The sequence below is a fragment of the Ictalurus punctatus genome, chromosome 25 (genome assembly GCF_001660625.3).
Source record: "Ictalurus punctatus breed USDA103 chromosome 25, Coco_2.0, whole genome shotgun sequence".
Taxonomy (NCBI): Eukaryota; Metazoa; Chordata; class Actinopteri; order Siluriformes; family Ictaluridae; genus Ictalurus; species Ictalurus punctatus.
In genome coordinates, this window is record NC_030440.2 from 10052558 (window position 1) to 10070426 (window position 17869).

The following is a 17869-nucleotide window of genomic DNA, read 5'->3' on the forward strand; positions in this document are numbered from 1 at the left end:
AATACAGCCCTGACAGAAATGTCAATCCCGGAAATGCCTGCGTGTGTGGAAATTATGCAGACAAAAGCAAATTAGCCAGAGTGATGGGACATGTAGCAAGTGACAACGCCAGCCAGCCTTTTCCAATTTCACACACTGCACACACACCATCTCAAGCTATTTCAGCCCTCATCACCACACACACACACACACACACACACACACACACACAAACCAATCTGGTTCAAAGTAGCTTGCATAGACATTCTTTCTTTCTGGTTTACCTACAGCTATCTCCTAACCATACCAACTGTGTCCTTTCTGAGGACATTTATCCAAAAGCTTTCCCCCAGAGACAAAATCTGTACCATCTAGTCTTGAAAATCAATATTTGTGGGATGAGACCTGGTGCTGCAGTGCACATTCCTGACACAACAAAGTGAGGTGATCTACATCATGCAGACAGTGAGAGAGAGAGAGAGAGAGAGAGAGAGAGAGCGAGAGAGAGAGCGAGAGAGAGAGAGAGAGAGAGAGAGAGAGAGAGAGAGAGAGAGAGAGAGAATTCCCTCCCTGGCTTTGTCCTTCAGCTAAAGCCTAGGACAACCTGTTCATTGCACTCTCCCTGTAGCTGATAAACTGGGAAAGCACAGAGGGGATGACTTCAATCAGGTAATTAAACACAAAGAGTGCCAGGGGCTCCAGGTCCCGTGGAGATGACTGAGTGGCCAAATCGAGGAAATTAAGGGGATCCTGAGAATGCAATGAATGGGTAGTCCACATGTCCCCGGATCCATGCTGTGGGTTCTTGAAGAGTTAGTGTAGCGAGAACTGCAATGAATTAGATAAGAGTGAGAAACAGGAGTGATCGCTTTGGCACTGTGGCAGGTTATGATTGGGTGTCCTTTACTCACAAACAGGTGACGTCTGTGTACCCATTTATGCTTATATATGTACATAATCTGTAATACTGCACTTGCAGTTATCAACAGAATATGGTCTATCAATCCTACAACCGTCTGCTCTCTTCTCGGCCCGCAGGAAACACTACAGCACTGACGTTTCTAAGACAGCTCATCCATTTCAACACCATTTCCTTTCTTCTACATATATGAAACACATCCATGAATAACACAGATTTACACGTGACCTTCGTGACAGTACAGATCATAGTTAATAGCATGTCAGTTTTCTAACCCTCTCATATAAAGGAGGGTCATCTGCTGGAGAACTTCATTTATTCATTCATATTCATTAATTGCTTTATCCTGGTCAGGGTCACTGTGCCTCCAGAGCTGCTTCTGTACAATTCAGGAAAACACAATGCACACAATTAGGCAATTCGCCTACTGGCCTTCTTTTCTTTTTAAAAAAAAAAAGAAAAGGAAAGATCATGCAGACATGGGGAGAACATGCAAAACTCCACCTCAAACAGCTCAGGATTCAACTCGGGACAATGGAGCTGTGTTGCACCAACACTACCTGCTGCACCATTGTGTCGTCTCTTTGGAGGTCTTTAATAACAGTAATAATAGCAATACTTGATTTGTTGTTATAGCACAGCACAGCAAATATCTCCATTCTGATTCAAGGTAGAAATAAATGAAGAGGAAATCTTTTTTTTCTTTTTTTTTTTTTTTTTACCTTGTCCTTCAAGGCATCTGTAGATAGATCATTTTATTTTTATTTGAAAGAAAAACAGAATGGCATTATTAAAATATTGAGTTTTGCTTTTATTGTAAGTATTAAACACACAAATTCTTCAGCAGTACCTTTACAGATACCTTGACAAAACCTATATTAAGATTATTCATAAATAATATGCTTCACCATGACCCCAGGATGGGGTTGGGTTGGGGGGGGGGGGCACCATGGCTTAGTAGTTAGCATGTTTCCCTCACACCTCCAGGGTTGGGGGCTTGAATCCCACCTCCACCCTGTGTCCATGGGGCTTCCATGCATGCCCTCCACATGCCTTGGGGGTCTCCTCCAAGTACTCCAGTCCAAAGGCATGTAAGCTGATTGGCATTTCCATAGTGTGTGAATGTGTGTGCCATTGTGCCCTGTGATGAGTTGGGTTGGCACCCCATTCAGGGTGTCCGCTGCCTGTTCACTGGGGTAGGATCCAGGCTCCACCGTGACCCTGTGAACGGATGACCCTAGGATAGTTGTGCTCTCTCATACACACATGCATCATTCTGGTAGAAAATGGTGTAATTACTTAAAGAGTTACATTACCTCTCATTTTGTTTGCTCCAGTAACACTCATCTCAAACTGTGTGGTGACTACCATCAATTAGTAGACACTACAGTACTGAGAGATATCTTATAATTTTGAATATACCAAGATTAGTCACAGCCCATACTCTGAAAAAGAGAGTGTTGTACAATGAGACTTTTTTTTTTTTTAAATGTCTTGCCTTGTAAACTATTACCAACATTGAAGCAGTTACTGTTAACTGATTATGTGCAATCGTGTTCATACCTCTCTTAAAGGCATTTCTAGTGATGTAGTTCAAATCCATCAGAAGTTTTTAATGGTTGTTGGCACCAAAATAAAGCCAATTACTGCACGTCCATTCTGTCTCCTATAATGTGATCAGTACAACCCTCACCCTGAAAGGTCAACTGAGCACTGATAAATGTATGTGAAGTGAGCACACAAATTACTGACACAAATCATTCCATATCCTTATATCTAAAACACACACACACACACACACACACACACACACACACACACACACAAACAACCATACTCCATTTAAGGCAGTGTCGAGAGTTAACACAATTACACATGGGCTAATGGAATCTGGGCCTGTCTGAGACAAATGTGACTTCATTAGTGCAAGCCTTGAGAGACTGTCAGAGCAGATCACTGATGAAGAAATGTGGCTTTCCTCCTTCTCCTCACGCTCTCATTCCTAGCTGTCATGCATCACACTCTGGCCTTGGGACAGAATCAGAAACAGAAAGAGCAAAACCGACTGCACATAGACTGCAAGAAAAGAACATAGCAAGTGAAAATATCTTAAATATAGTCATATTTATCCAGTATTTCCTGGTATAAGAATTTCTTTTACATCATGTGGAACGGCTGGGTGCGTGTGCATCGCTTACCTGGGGAAGAGATGGCACCAGGATGCACTATGGCAGCGGTTTTCAAAGTGGGGGCCGCCAGGGGGCCTCAACAATTTAGTGTGAAAAAAAATAAATGTATGTTTTCTCTTTCTCACTCTGACAACCACACACACACACACACACACACACACACACACACACACACACACAAAATCAATTCCTAATGTAATGTAATGTAAAGATGTAAGATGTAATTATTAATTAAAAAAAAAAGGGGGATATATTCAGAAGTCTGTATTTTTCATGTGTTTTAAAGACATCTTGCAAAAGGGAGGCCTCGGTCAAATTTGAATGCCATTTGGTGGGCCTTGCCCTGAAAAGTTTGGGAACCCCTGCACTATGGGAAGAAGGCAAGCTGGCAGAGGCAGTGTGATGCTCTGGACAATGTTCTGCTGGGAAACCTTGGGACGTGGCATTCATGGTTATGTTACTTTGACACGTACTGTACCACCTACCTAAACACTGTTGCACTCCTTAATGGCAACAGTATTCCCTAATGGCAATGGCCTCTTCCAGCAGGATACTGCACACATAATGTGGGATGTTCTGGACAGACCAGTCGGATACATGAAGGCCCCACCTCACAACTTAGAGGACTCTAAGGATCTGCTGCTAACGTCTTGGTGCCAGAAACCACAGCACACCTACAGAGGTCTTGTGGAGTCCATGCCTTTACGGGTCAGGTTTTGGTGACACAAGGGGGACCTACACAATATTTGGCAGGTGGTTTTAAAGTTATGGCTGAATGGTGTATGCTTTTTTCTTTCACTTAAGAAACCTCTTAAAAACACACATAATTTGGTGGACAAAGAAAGCTATTACCCTCCTAAGGAGGAATAACACACCATATGAGTATGTATGTTTTAGAGCCTGAAGAACTGAATACATGGATGTAGACATACTGATCATTGAAAGAGATTTGTAAAGGGCTGAAATAGCAAGAGCTGGTGTGTTGGCACTAAACTGATGATTTGATTTCTTGTGCTCAATGTGAAGGCAATACAGCTATAGAGCATGAAAAATATGTCTTTATTCACTAACCCCAAACAGAAATGGGCAAGAATGCACTTCTTCCACCTACATCATGAAATTAAAATGTAAAATTATGTTCCATAATCAATGGTGCCAAGAGTGTGGGCTAGAAATAACAACCTGGCAGTTACTGCAGCAAGCAATGTAAGGTCTTAGAAATACTACTATCATTTTTCCCACTCTTTAGTTACATACTCATTGGGTCCTTTTTTTTTTCTAACCGATAACTCTGAAAAGTATCAAGGGCTTTCCAGTGACTCAGGAACACCCATCCCTATAATCATAATCAGGCTATTCTAAACTGAATTCATTACTGTTCATCATTTTTTTAAAAAAATTAAATTGACAGAAACATTGATTTGGGTTCCAGCTCTTAATGACAGATGAGTCAGTGAGTTGCTATGGTGAACTCTAGTTACCCTGACGATGTGGACAGAATCCGCATGCCGAGCACAATTAGCAAGCATCAGTAGATGCACACAAAGCCAAAACATACTACAGCTAGAAAAAAAAAAAAACAATCCAGTGTAAATATAAAGTGTATTTGTGTGTGATCATACAATATTCATTACATGAATGACCCACAATGCATCAGCGCATTAACACAGCTGATGGTGACAGAAACTAATTGTTGGATCAAGGAATTAATGTTACATATATTAAAGCCAGCCATGTCAGAATTTAACAGAACAAGCAAGGTAAATCAGTCTCTCTCTCTCAAACACACACACACAACATGACAACACTTATGCAGAGGCATAACACAAGAGCAGAAGGAATGACTTGCAAGATTTAATGTCTTTGTTTGGTCTCAATGTTTTTTTTGCACCGCCGATTCAGAACCTGTGTCTGTTAGCACCATGGCCAAAGTGTGTCTCATTACATACAGAAAGAAAGCCATAGATGGATAGAGGGATAGATAGATCCTGACATTATTCATGCCTATTAGCGCACACATTAACACGCACACACATCCTGATGCATCAAGTGATACTTCTGCTGTCAAAGTGATTGATGTTCAACGCCAAAAATCACTATGTCTTTGTCTTGCACACAAACGGTAGCTTCCAGTAAGACATGCAGTGTCTAAACACACATACACAACCTCTATCTTTCAGCTGTAAAACACGTACATAAAAACATTTAATCCGTACTTACAAACATACGGAATCCTACGGTCTCAATTATCAATACGTGTGGAACAGGTTAAATTTCATTTCTTATGCATTCAATTTTTGTGCAAATTAATGAAGCCTAATATATACTGATTGTTCATAGGTGCTGTGTGACTCCATGCTCATTACCGCTTATATAAAGGTAATTTAACCTTTTCTCGAAATACATTGGTGTTTCGTTCCACCAGAGGAATGGAAACTGACTTATCGGATATTTTCAATCAGTATAAACAAATGAATTATTTTATGGCTGCAAATCTGCTGTGAGATTAGTCGGGACACTGTTGGGTTTCTGTGTGTGGAGTATCATGACTGTTTTTAGCTGCTAGTGATCAGGATTATGGGAAATGGGAGGGGTGTGAGCCCCCTGCTGGGCAAACAACTCACACCTCTCCACAATAACACTGGTACTGAGATCAAATGGACAACAAAACTAAAGCTTTTTTGATAGTAAAACACCGTATACAACTGCCACAATAAACATATAATATTTAAACCTAGTAGGCTAGGTAAAATAAATACATATATATATGAAATTCTTATTCAAATTCTTAAAGCCCTGGGTGTCTACTTTCATATAAACACTCAACAGTAGTGGTTAATGGTAGTGGTTTTTGGCTTCTGGTAAAAAGAGTTAAACGTATAATATGGTACTGTATGCATCGTTTCAAATGGTACCTACAAGTTTTTTATTATTATTTTGCTCCATAAAGTGGGGAGGTATTAAGCAGGGCTGTTTCTATTTATGTCATTTTTAATTTAACGAACATAATTTTGAACATTAATACACACCACAAGCCTCGAAGTCCCGTTACACAGGTGTCTGCTACACATCAGTATACGGGATAAAGATCGGGCCAAGGGAAATTATGGCATCCGACACTGCAGGCACAACCCTACTCCATGACAGTTGGGAAATATCTGCTATGTTTGTGTCTGTGATGCGGCTGTAGCAAAAATCATTGCGTTGAAACCACTTGAACTTGCACAGCTATTGCATTTGTGTGCCTTGTGTCCCTCTCCAACGTGAGTGGGACTCAAAACTGATGGCGAGCATTTATGAGTTGAGGTTTCAGAAATGGGTTTCTGCTGATAAAACACTCAAGAGTTCATAGCTAAGAAATTAAATCAATCAAAATATGATAAATCCCATTTTCATCAAGAAACGAGATAAATCCAAGTATTTGTGACGTATACCGACTGTCCATTCAAGCATAACCCCAAACATGTATTTAACAGTAATTACTTAATCCGTTACTTAATGGATTGCATAGATAATTTTAATTATTAGCAATCCAGATCCATGATTAAACAAACAAGCAGTCCCGAGTCAACACATTTCACCCGCAGTTTTATTTCCCACTTACGTGCTCTGCGTTCACACGGACAAACCTGTGTGTGAACACGCACATAAAATCTAAGCAAACGCTCGCTTTAATAAATCCCACATTTGTCTTGAAAAGTCCACATGATTTATGCACATATTTATGTGTACACGCTGTTGATAAATGCGGGCCCTGGGCTTTTCCCCTGATTTGTTACTCTGTAAATGCACACAGGTGCCAAAGGAAAACAGCGACATCTCGGGAATCAGCATTGCTAATTGAAAATGGCTTTCAAAGGTAAAAATCCAGCTGCCAAATCTGGATTGCAAAAAAATGGTTGGCACATCTTCCAGTCGTCAAACTGTTAAATGCTCAAAACTCTCAGGGTACAACCTTCGTCATGTTTACACACACTGGAAATACTTTGTGTCATCGATTAGATCAGTGTGACACTTTGAAGAAGCAGTGGAACAGCCCCTACCTCAGCTAGATCGGTCTGAGGCTGTTGCCGGACACCCAGTCTTCCTCTCGCAGAATCCTTTTCCTTTGCATACACCTGATGTATGTTTCCTGTCCCTTTTGCCTACTTTCTTCTGGAAAAATGAAGCAGTCTGTTATTTATGAGGAACCCACAAATGTCAAAAGAAGTGTTTATGTCCTTCGGTGTGTGGCTCTGTGCATACAGGTATCCCGGCAGCAGATAGCAATCCTCTTTCCTCTCTTCAGCGTAAGCAGCCTGGCTGACTCAACAGCACACCGAGGGTGACTACGGGACTACAGAGGAAACAGCAGAGTCAAGCTCAAACACACACACACACACACACACACACTCTGTCTACACACACTCGCTATCCGCAGTCATAGGATAACGTATTCCTTTCTTTGCTGCATATCTCCCCCCCCCCCCTCTCAGTTTCTGTTCATCATTTTACTAACATTTTCTCTTTTTCTCCCATCATACCTCCTGTCCATCACGGTCTTTGGACTTTTGTACAACGTTTAGGAATGAGAACTGGGAAGATCGGAGCAGATGCAGAGAGGTAATGTGGCTCTCTTCACTTGTGAGCACATACGCAGAGTGTTATAATGCCAAAAAGCACACTAGGGAATGTGGAATTCTCTCTGTTTAGTGACTTGAGCAAATGCCCTGATACTGTTTACATTTAGCAGAACTGAGAATTTCACCAATTCAGTGACTTGCATAAACATTCTGATATACGCTTGATTCGGTGACTGTTTGTCATACACAGCCATACTGTAGACATATTCTTACAGTCAGATATGGGATTTATTTCAGGTGCATCGTAATGCATGTCAATTCAGATTCGACACTAAATACTCTAGAGAAATCATCCATCCATCCATTTTCTGTACTGCTTATCCTACATAGGGTCGCGGAGGAGCCTGAAGCCTATCCCAGGGAACCCGGAAGCAACATGTGTGCATAATAATACACATAGAATAACCTCCACACTACTTTCACCTCGGTTCTCACAACAAGCCAGAAAATGCCTCAGAAACACTTTCCGGTCCCGTCCACATGTATATGAATATTTATGAAAACAGGTTTTACCATCAAAAGTTCCCGTTCACACAGCCAGCGTTTTTGAAAATATCTGAAAATGTGGTTGACCAGGCACCTAACCCAGCTTGTTAAAAAAAGGAAATGACACTTTAACAGTAGTATAACATATTGATTTGAGCTAGGTACTTTAATATTGACAGTATGAGGTGGAGTATTTGATAATCACCTTCTAGCTAGAATATTGTGAATGGTGATGCCAATAGGAGTAATATGGTTACAAACAAGACATTATGAGACGGGAAGGTCCATCCATCCATTTTACATACTGCTTATCCTACACAGGTTTGCAAGGGAGCCTGGAGCCTATCCCAAAGAACTCGGGGCACAATCGCACCTGGACAGACATAATCGCACACCCATTCACAGACTATGGACAATTTGGAAATGCCAATCAGCCTACAACGGGGGAGGAAACCAGAGTACCTGGAGGAAACCCCCGAAGCACGGGGAGAACAGACAGGGTGGAGGTGGGAATTGAACCTCCAACCCTGCAGGTCTGAGGCAAACATACTAACCACTAAGCCACCGTGGCCTCCAAAATGAAGTTTCGCGTTGGAAAATTATTTCTATTAAAAATATGAAATGGATCCTTCCGTCCTAAACAGGATGTCTAACCTAACAAAATAACTATATGTAACAGAGAGTGCAACTGATAACTTCAAGATCTATAATAATACAAGAACAAATACCTAAATGAATATCAATCTCTACACTCAAGAGTCTTTTAAAGTGACAGCTACTCTGCCACGCTGAGCTTTATTAGACGCATTGGGCTGGAACATAAACCTAAATGGCTGTGCTTTCAAAACTCTTCAGCAAAACCAAATAAAGGAGAAACTAAGCAGCTGGGACATGCCAAAACAAATAGCTCAGTCGGGTACAGGTTTGCGAGGCTTTATTTAGACTCGATGATGAACCCGTTTAACCTGAGTGCACACTGGGACTGGTGCCATCTGACTGCATGTGTATGTGTAATTACATTTCCAGTCAAAATGAGCTTTCACACATTCCAGTCCACTTATCAAATGTGTCCAATTCTGATTTGAGATCAGATTACGGAATAGAAAGGCTCATTGATTACCACAGGTTACCTGGCAGTTGGACGATGGGAAATTGCTATGGTAATTGAAAAAGTCTGCCTACTGTGTATATGTGTGTGTGTGTGTGTGTGTGGTGTGCGTATGTGGTGTGTGTATAAGCTGAGATGTGCATTTTATTGCATAGGGGTTGTGCATATGAGGCATAGCATATGCTTTGTTTATTCTTATATTCATACTGTGTGTATGTGTGTGTGTGTGTGAGACAGAGAGAGAGAGAGAGAGAGAGAGAGAGAGAGAGAGAGAGAGAGAGAGAGAGAACTTACAGCAGCATTTTTAGGGATGAGGCTGTCACAGAAAAGCGACCAAGGGTTCTGGAGGTTAAACAGTGTCGGGTATTTCTGCTGATTAGGGCCGAATTGAATGTCTGCAGTCTGGTTTAAAGGAGTTGTGTGTGTGTGTGTGTGTGTGTGTGGTAGAAGGAGAGACAGGGTGAGATAGAGAGAAAAGCTATAGGCAACATGTTGTTAAATGTAATTGTAGCATCTAGGCGTTAGAGTTACGCTGTACACAGGATTTAACAACCATTCCTTTGATCCCTTCGGTACAGGAGAGCTCTTATCCATCCAGAACTTTCAGCCACTGTAGGAATCCGATAGAAACAGCTAGGATCATGTCACTTACCTCAACTGAAAAGTTTCTTTAGTATTTGGCTTGTCCCCTTTTTTGTTTTAATGACGGTGTGCAGTCGAGCTGGTGTGGACTCCACAAGCTTGTACAAAACCTGATGATCCATTTTAGATCAAATCCATCGGCGGGTCATCTGAATGCCTCATGCCATATGTAAAAATAGAAGAGATTAGGCATGAGAAAAATCTGACCTTATGTACGAAGCAGTTTACCTGGTCAATAGTACACATTTGCTTACATTGAAACGGGACCTAGAACTAGTACAGAATCAAGAATATTAAATATTCACGATATTAAACATTTACTTTTGTCTGTTTTAAAGATTTCAGAATTCTAAAACCTTCTGTTTATTTCCAGTCTCAGACTTTTGGACCCCAGTGTATATACTATATGTCTATGTAAGTTTGAGGTGAGGTGACTTGTCTGGTGTTCAACTAAATCCCAAAAGCATATAATCAGCCCTTTTGCTATTCATCTCAATTCTCCTGAGATACACATTACACACACACACACACACACACACACACACACACACACACACACACACACACACAAGCCTACACTATTTTCACCATCTCTACATCGTCTGATCTTTGGTGCTTCCTTCTCCAACAAAGACTGATGGGTTTTTCATCGTTGAGCCGAGCCATCTTTCATTCCTCTTTTCCTCCCTTTTCTCTCCTGCTTTCGTCCTCCATCTCTCCATCCAAAAGCCAAATCAATACAAATTGCAGTTCTCCCCAAAGTCTGGTCTGTCCCATTCTGGCTGGCACTACACACTCATAAATTAGGCTCCAAGCCATAGAGCAGACAGATAGAAGGAAGGAGCTTCTAATCAGAAAATGAGATTGAGGCAGCAGCCTGGAGGAAAGACCTACTGCATCCATTACCTTATCACAGCGCAAGAGAAGGACTGAGGCAAAACATCCCATAGCCTCCCGTGGATTACAGCAGACATGCTAAATTTAGGTTTAGAGATAAAGGTGTTTTTAAAATGCTATATTTTATAGCGCAGTGTCTAGCATGAGCAAATACTGTACATAATGTTTTAGATACACACACATACCCTCACACTCAAGCTTTGATTTTTCTTATTTATTTAGCCGGAGCCATTTAGGAAATGTGAAAAATCTGAATGTAGAAGGAAACTTGAGAATATAAAACAACAAAATAACAATAAAGACTTGAGAATATTGAGTAGAACCAGATAGTTATCCTACACAACCATTCACACACTATGGACAATTTGGAAATGCCCATCAGCCTACAACACGTCTTTGGTCAGGGGGAGGAAACCAGAGTACCTGGAGGAAACCCCTGAAGCGCGGGGAGAACATGCAAGCTCCATGCACACAGGGCAGAGGAGGGAATTGAACCCCCAAACCCGGAAGTGCAAGGCAAACATACTAACCATTAAACCACCGTGTTCATTAGCATTCAATCTGTAACGCTAAAAGCATTGAGTACAAACTATTTTAAGAATCCTTAATAACGCTATTGTCATTGAGATATTACCCAAGTTATTATATTAACCTGATTTAATATTATCCTGAGTGGACAGGTAAGCAAATCCTCCAAAAATCTCTACATTTATAACCAATTCTACAGTATTACTCCCAGATTTGAAAGAATTCCAAGTTTACAGTGGGAAATGATGCACATCAGTCTCTCGATCCCTCGACTGATCTCTGATCATTCTAACATCACTGAGGAAAGGATTGAGATCAATTCAGTCAGTTCTGTTGACTTCTTGTTATTGTCTACTTATTAGGTCATTTAAACGTTTTAAAACTTTGTGTGCTGTGATCACTGTACGTGCTCTTCTCTGTTTTGATGATGTGGGAGCATCGTGGACATTTGAGAGCTGATATCTGATTACAAACTGAATTTATTAGGTTTATGTCCGCATTGGTTTTGGCTCGTCTTTGCTGAGTAATTCAGTCAATTCCGATGTGGTTCATGCATCACTGCCCCCTAGAGGACGCTAACATTTTACCCAATGTATGAAGTCTTCATCCTGTATGAGAGGAGTGTCCATGCATGACATCCTGACATGTTAGCAGATACACGCTGGCAGAAGTATAAATCACCCCTAAAGTACAAACAGCAAAGAAGAAAACAGGAAAAGCTATACAATTAAGAAGGGGGGGCTCAACTATGACTCAGCTATGCAAATGCATTAGCTCGGCTAAGCAAATGCACAGGTAGTTGTCTAGCATTAGTAACAAAGGCCTTTGCACAAAAGTACCTACAAGAGAGCATACAAAACACGTACACACTGATTTGGGATGCACATCAGTCGTAAATGTATCTGAAGGGCTCCATATGTTGCATGAACTCAGTTTTGATGTGCATTTATAGATGAGTGTACTCACCAAAGTAAATCGTCTTTACACCACAATTCAGCTGTTATCTGACAAGAGACAGAGAAGAGGAGTTTATACACAAAAGCAGACAATAGAGGGCTATTTTGTAGACAATACAGCAGGAATTAGGCTCTCCCCCCATATCTTTCTTCAGACATCAGAAGAATGAGGTGCAAGGGAAACCTATTACACTGAATGGAAAAGGCGTGTTGTCCAGATATGTGATGAGAGGTGTGTGTGTGTGTGTGTGTGCGTCTGTGTGTGTTCATTATGTTCACCTTTATAGTTTTGGTGTATAATAAGTGGGGCTTAAGCCAACCACGCTAATGCATTTAAATGAGGCCACTTTGTCGTCCCTAACACAGAACAGAGCAAGCCGGTGCAGGAGATTTATAAGCCATAAGATGTGTTAGTAGTAGGGACTCATGGAAAGTAATCTGCAGCAGGTATAACCTAATGCTTTTTTCTTATTTATGGGGTGGTTAACATCCTCGTTTGAATATTCATCCTCTCATCAGTGAGGTGTCTTTCATTTTCAGATCACATCAATATTTATGAGCCGGTTTACCCTAAAGCCAACCAAATGGCTAGGGGAATTTGGTTTAAGTACTAAAAATCCCGTTTCTACCTTTTTTCCTTAGTTCTCTCTCTCTCTCTCTCTCTCTCTCTCTCTCTCTCTCTCTCTCTCTCTCTCTCTCTCTCGATTCAGTAACTACACTAATTTGTTTTGTCACTATACCTTCTCTGCATATTAAGTGAACATGCTAGTGAGAGAATAACAATGTGCAAGTTACCTTTGTAAAAGTATTGTGGCAGTCAGCTAAACCTTTTTTCCAGGACCTGTCTTACAAAAAAAAAAAAAGGACCCGTCTTACAAAATCTCTTCTTCCTGATTGCAATAACCATTCAACCTACAGGCTATGCACTCCTTCTTTGGATAATCTATACAAATGCAAACCTAAGGCAAAAAGCAAAAGCAAAGAAAAATGCAAGAAGTATGTAATATAAAAATAAAGCAAAAATTAAATAATATACAATTAAATTAAATAAAGGTCCTATGAATTAATTTTTTTTTTTTACACTAAACTGCATTATTTTATAATATCCTTATCAGTAAAAAAATTTTTTTTAAAAAGCCTGTCGTGACAGGCATGACAATTGACAACAATGACAAATGCCTGTGTCTATATTTCTACCCAAATAGTGATAGGAAAACATTACAACTTCGATTTTTAATTAAACAGAAGATTCCCAATCCTGTCCTTGACTCTCCAATACGTCTCCTCTAAACGCAACATTGTTTTAATGTGACTTCACATCATTTTATTTCTAATATTAATAAAGGTAACATTAAAGGGGCTGATGGAAGCTCCGCTTTACTCTATTACAGTAATGACATCACACGGCTGCACAGTTTGTAATATGTGTCTATAGTATTTCTTATTATCCATTACAAGGTACGAACATGCTGCCTTTTTGCAAATGTTCAAAGTAGTGCTCAGAAATGTTATGCAAATAGGCCCTGTCCAGTGATGCACACTGTCCTGGGAGAATAAAATTCCAACCCACTCCATATACTATGTACAGTATATGAATAAATAGACTTTGAATCACTCATACAACAGTCAGGCTCTAGTTGCTTAGCCAACTCCTCTGTAGCTTCAAGGCAAACAGAAGTAGCAGGAATACACCCCATGGGGAAGCCATGTTCCTCCAGCCTGGAGCTTTCATTCAGGGAAATCCAGTACAAGAGCAGCTCAGGCAGAGAGACACACAGCCAGACCTGCTTCCCATGCTCCATGCTGATACATGAAGAAAAGACAAGTAACGCTGTACTGTAACTTTTCCTTTGAGGTGTGATACATGAAGTTGACTCTGACTGTTGTAAAAGCCTGATTGTGAAGAACATTAGCATTATGCCAGGATATCTGAATAAATTTATTTGGTTTATTTATTTGTATACAACTAACCTACTCAAGTTTTCTTCCTTTGATTAAAGGCAAATAAATAAATCAGTAGCAGCAGTATGCATTCTCTGTTTCTAGAGTGCATGTTATTGCCTGGGTATGCATGGCTGTCCATTTTCATAGTGTAAATGTTGTGTTGCATGTTCACCCATGTTCAAGTCGGTTTCCTCCCACTGTCCAAAAACATGAAGGTACTGTAGGTGGATTGGCTTCACTAAAAATTGGTGTGAAATGAGTGTGTGCGTGGTGCCGCCTTGTGATGGACTGGTGTCCCATCTGGTGTGAATTCTCCTGCCTTAGAGCCAGTAGGGCTGTGCCATATATCATATCATATCATCCATGATATACCGGTACAGTTACTCCCCATGATAAGAATTTGTCATCCTATGATACTGACGATATCATGTTCTTTTTTGCCTACTTAATTGGTATAGTTTAGTGTTTGATGATGGTCAGGATTAACTTTTACTTTTTTGGATCAATGTTTGTGTTTGCACGGCTCTCAAGACTGTATGCTGATGTGACATGAGGCCAAAAAGATAGTGTTGAATGTTACTATTTTCATATTGTCATGTCTATCGTTACTGCAAAAATTCAATTATAGTTCAATATAGTTTTAAGTCTATATCGCCCGACATCCCTAGGAGCCAGGGTTACCCGGATCGGCTACGGATCCATCACCGTACTAACCAGGATAAAGTGTTAGTTAGTTACAGTTACATTTATATAGCACTTTTCTAGACACTCAAAGCGCTTTACATTGTATGGGGGGTGAGGGCTCCACGAGTGGCATCCACATGGATGATGTGACGGCAGCCATAGTGCACCAGAACACCCACCACACACCAGCTATTACTGGAGAGGAGAGAGTGATGTAGCCATTTCAGAGATGGGAATTATTACGGGGCTGTGATAGAGAAGGGCCAGTGGGGGAATTTCGCCCAGACACCAGGGTTATTCCGCTACTCTTTTATGAGAAGTGTCCTGGGATTTTTAATGACCACAGAGAGACAGGACCTCGGTTTAACATCTCATCCGAAAGACGGTTACTGAGGAGGAATAAAGGGATGCTGTTCAGGGGTTTGCGCATATTATCAAGAGAAATACACACTATTCTTACCTTGGAACCTGCTTGGCTCTAAAAATCTTTGGTTCAATATGATGTTGAAAAATGATAGCGGACTTGTAGGCACCTCAGGCACGGAGGTGTACTGTACTATAAGGTCTATATTTGTGGCTGAATGCTGACATTTGCTCTTTGTTCGAAGATCATCTACCCACACCAGTGACGAACAAAAAAAAATAAATAAATTGTCATAAAGGAGTGGTAGCTGATGCTTATTTAAGACAAGTTGTGCGAAACGTACACGTTGTAAGCTTATACATGTTTATAAATTGTTTTTGCCTGCTGGTACCAGACTGGACAGTGAGCGCCAGCTGATTTCAAACCACTGAGTTTGTGATGATTGGCTATGCCAGAGTGTTACTTAAAACTCCCTGCTAAAAAAAAAAAAAAACAGAAGCGTCACAGAAATTCTAATGGTTTCCACTACAAATAATCAACTGTTAACCTTTACCACCAGTACCAAATGGTTTCCATTACGTAGTAGAATGTATTAAGAACATAGGTCCTTAATGTTATCCACTAGACATAACACGCCACCAATAAAAAAACAAAAACAAATTACCAGTAGAGACCATTACAGTTTTCATTAAAACCATTACAGATTCCATTATATCTTAGCAAAAAGTATTACAAATTAAATGAGGGTTCCTGATGTATTTCTCAGAGGAGCTGTTTCCATAGCAGCACTGTGACTCACGGCTCATTATGCTTTAGCGAAAATTATAGAATGATCGAGTGATCCAAGATGGCGGCGCGGCAGTAGCACGCAGCGGCCTCTCCAGATCCAAAATGGTGCCATTTTTTGTCTCGTTTGTCTAGTTTTTTTCATGGACATCAGAGAAACCGGGGTATATGTTTACCATCGCTATACACTTAAAATACAGAAATCATGCAACAACCAACCTTCATGGTGATCTGCTGGAGAAGCTACGCGATCTCGGCGTGCTCCGGAGACCAGGCCTCCAGTCCTCGGGGTCGCCTGATGCCGGTGGCCGGGATTGGGGACGTCGAAAACGGTGTGCGATGAAGCGGAAGCGTGGAAATAGGGCAGGGGCCCTTGCTAGGCTAAAAACAAACCCTAGCCGGCCGGCTCTTCCGTCCATCCTGCTCTCCAATGTCTGCTCCCTGGACTACATCCGACTCCAGCAGGCAACGCGGCGTGAGTTTTGAGACTGCTCCGTCTTTGTTTACGCCGAGATGTGGCTCAGAGACCGAGTTCCGGACGCCGCCATTCAGCTAGACGGGCTCGCCGGGTTTCGTGCCGACAGAAATGCAACTCTGTGCGGTCAGGCTCGGGGTGGTGGCTTGTGTGTTTATATTAACACGGAATGGTGCAAGGTTGTAGTTACTGCTCATCGCTGGTGGAGTTTGTGACTGTTAGATGCAGACCTTTCTTTACCGAGGGAATTCACCACTGTTCTGATTACCGGAGTGTACATTCCCCACAGCGCTAATGTTAAGGAGGCGCTCTGTGAACTGTATGGGGCTATTAGCGAACTGCAGAACACACACCCTGATGAACTGTTTATCATCACCGGAGACTATAATCATGCGAAGTCAATGTTCCCTAAATCTTGTTTACACAAACATCCACGGCGCGTACAGGGCATAGCCCCGCCCCCACCTTGGCTGCTCAGACCACAGCCCCGCCCCCACCTTGGCTGCTCAGACCACAGCCCCGCCCCCACCTTGGCTGCTCAGACCACAGCCCCGCCCCCACCTTGGCTGCTCAGACCACAGCCCCGCCCCACCTTGGCTGCTCAGACCACAGCCCCGCCCCCATCTCGGCTACTCAGACCACAGCCCCGCCCCCATCTCGGCTACTCAGACCACATCTCTGTTGTGCTAATCCCAGCATTGGGGATCCCAGTCTTGAAGCAGGTGAAAACCTGGCCAGCAGGAGCCATCTCTGCTCTTCAGGACTGTTTTGAGCACACTGATTGGCACATGTTCATGGAGGCTGCAACCGACAGCAACTCCACCAACTTGGAGGAATACAAGGCATCACTGACCAGCTACATCAGCAAATGCATTGATGACGTCACCATCTCCAAGACCATCACCACACACTCCACTAGAAGCCGTGGATGACTGCAGAGGTGTGTCCAATGCTGAGGAGCTGAGACTCCGCCTTCAGGGCAGGTGACAAGGTGGCCTTAAGAACAGCGAGGGCCAAACTGTCTTGGACCAGAGAGGCAAAGCGTGCGCACGCCCAGAAAATCCACAGTCACATCACGGATAGCAGCGGCACATGTGGTAGCCATGATCACCAACTACAGGTTCAAGGCTAGCACCATCGTCCCCGTGCCAAAGAAGTCTTCAGTGTCCTGCCACAATGACTACTGTCCTGTTGCACTCACATCCATCATCATGAAGTGCTTCGAGAGGCTCGTCATGAGGCACATCAAGAACCTACTGCCCCCCTCACTGGACCCGCAGCAGTTCGCGT

At 42.0% G+C, this 17869-nt stretch overlaps 2 long non-coding RNA genes across 2 annotated transcripts; both read right to left on the bottom strand.

Annotated features, from left to right (window-relative positions):
• Positions 1-1841: 1841 nt before the first annotated feature.
• LOC108257704 (uncharacterized) lies at positions 1842-4404 on the bottom strand. Its single transcript, XR_001810507.3, has 3 exons — positions 2462-4404; positions 2215-2343; positions 1842-2119 (listed from the first exon to the last, which is right to left on the bottom strand). It is a non-coding gene; the product is annotated as an uncharacterized LOC108257704 (long non-coding RNA).
• A 6127-nt stretch (positions 4405-10531) lies between these two features.
• LOC124626319 (uncharacterized) lies at positions 10532-16411 on the bottom strand. Its single transcript, XR_008393449.1, has 3 exons — positions 16324-16411; positions 12337-12374; positions 10532-12053 (listed from the first exon to the last, which is right to left on the bottom strand). It is a non-coding gene; the product is annotated as an uncharacterized LOC124626319 (long non-coding RNA).
• Positions 16412-17869: the final 1458 nt, after the last annotated feature.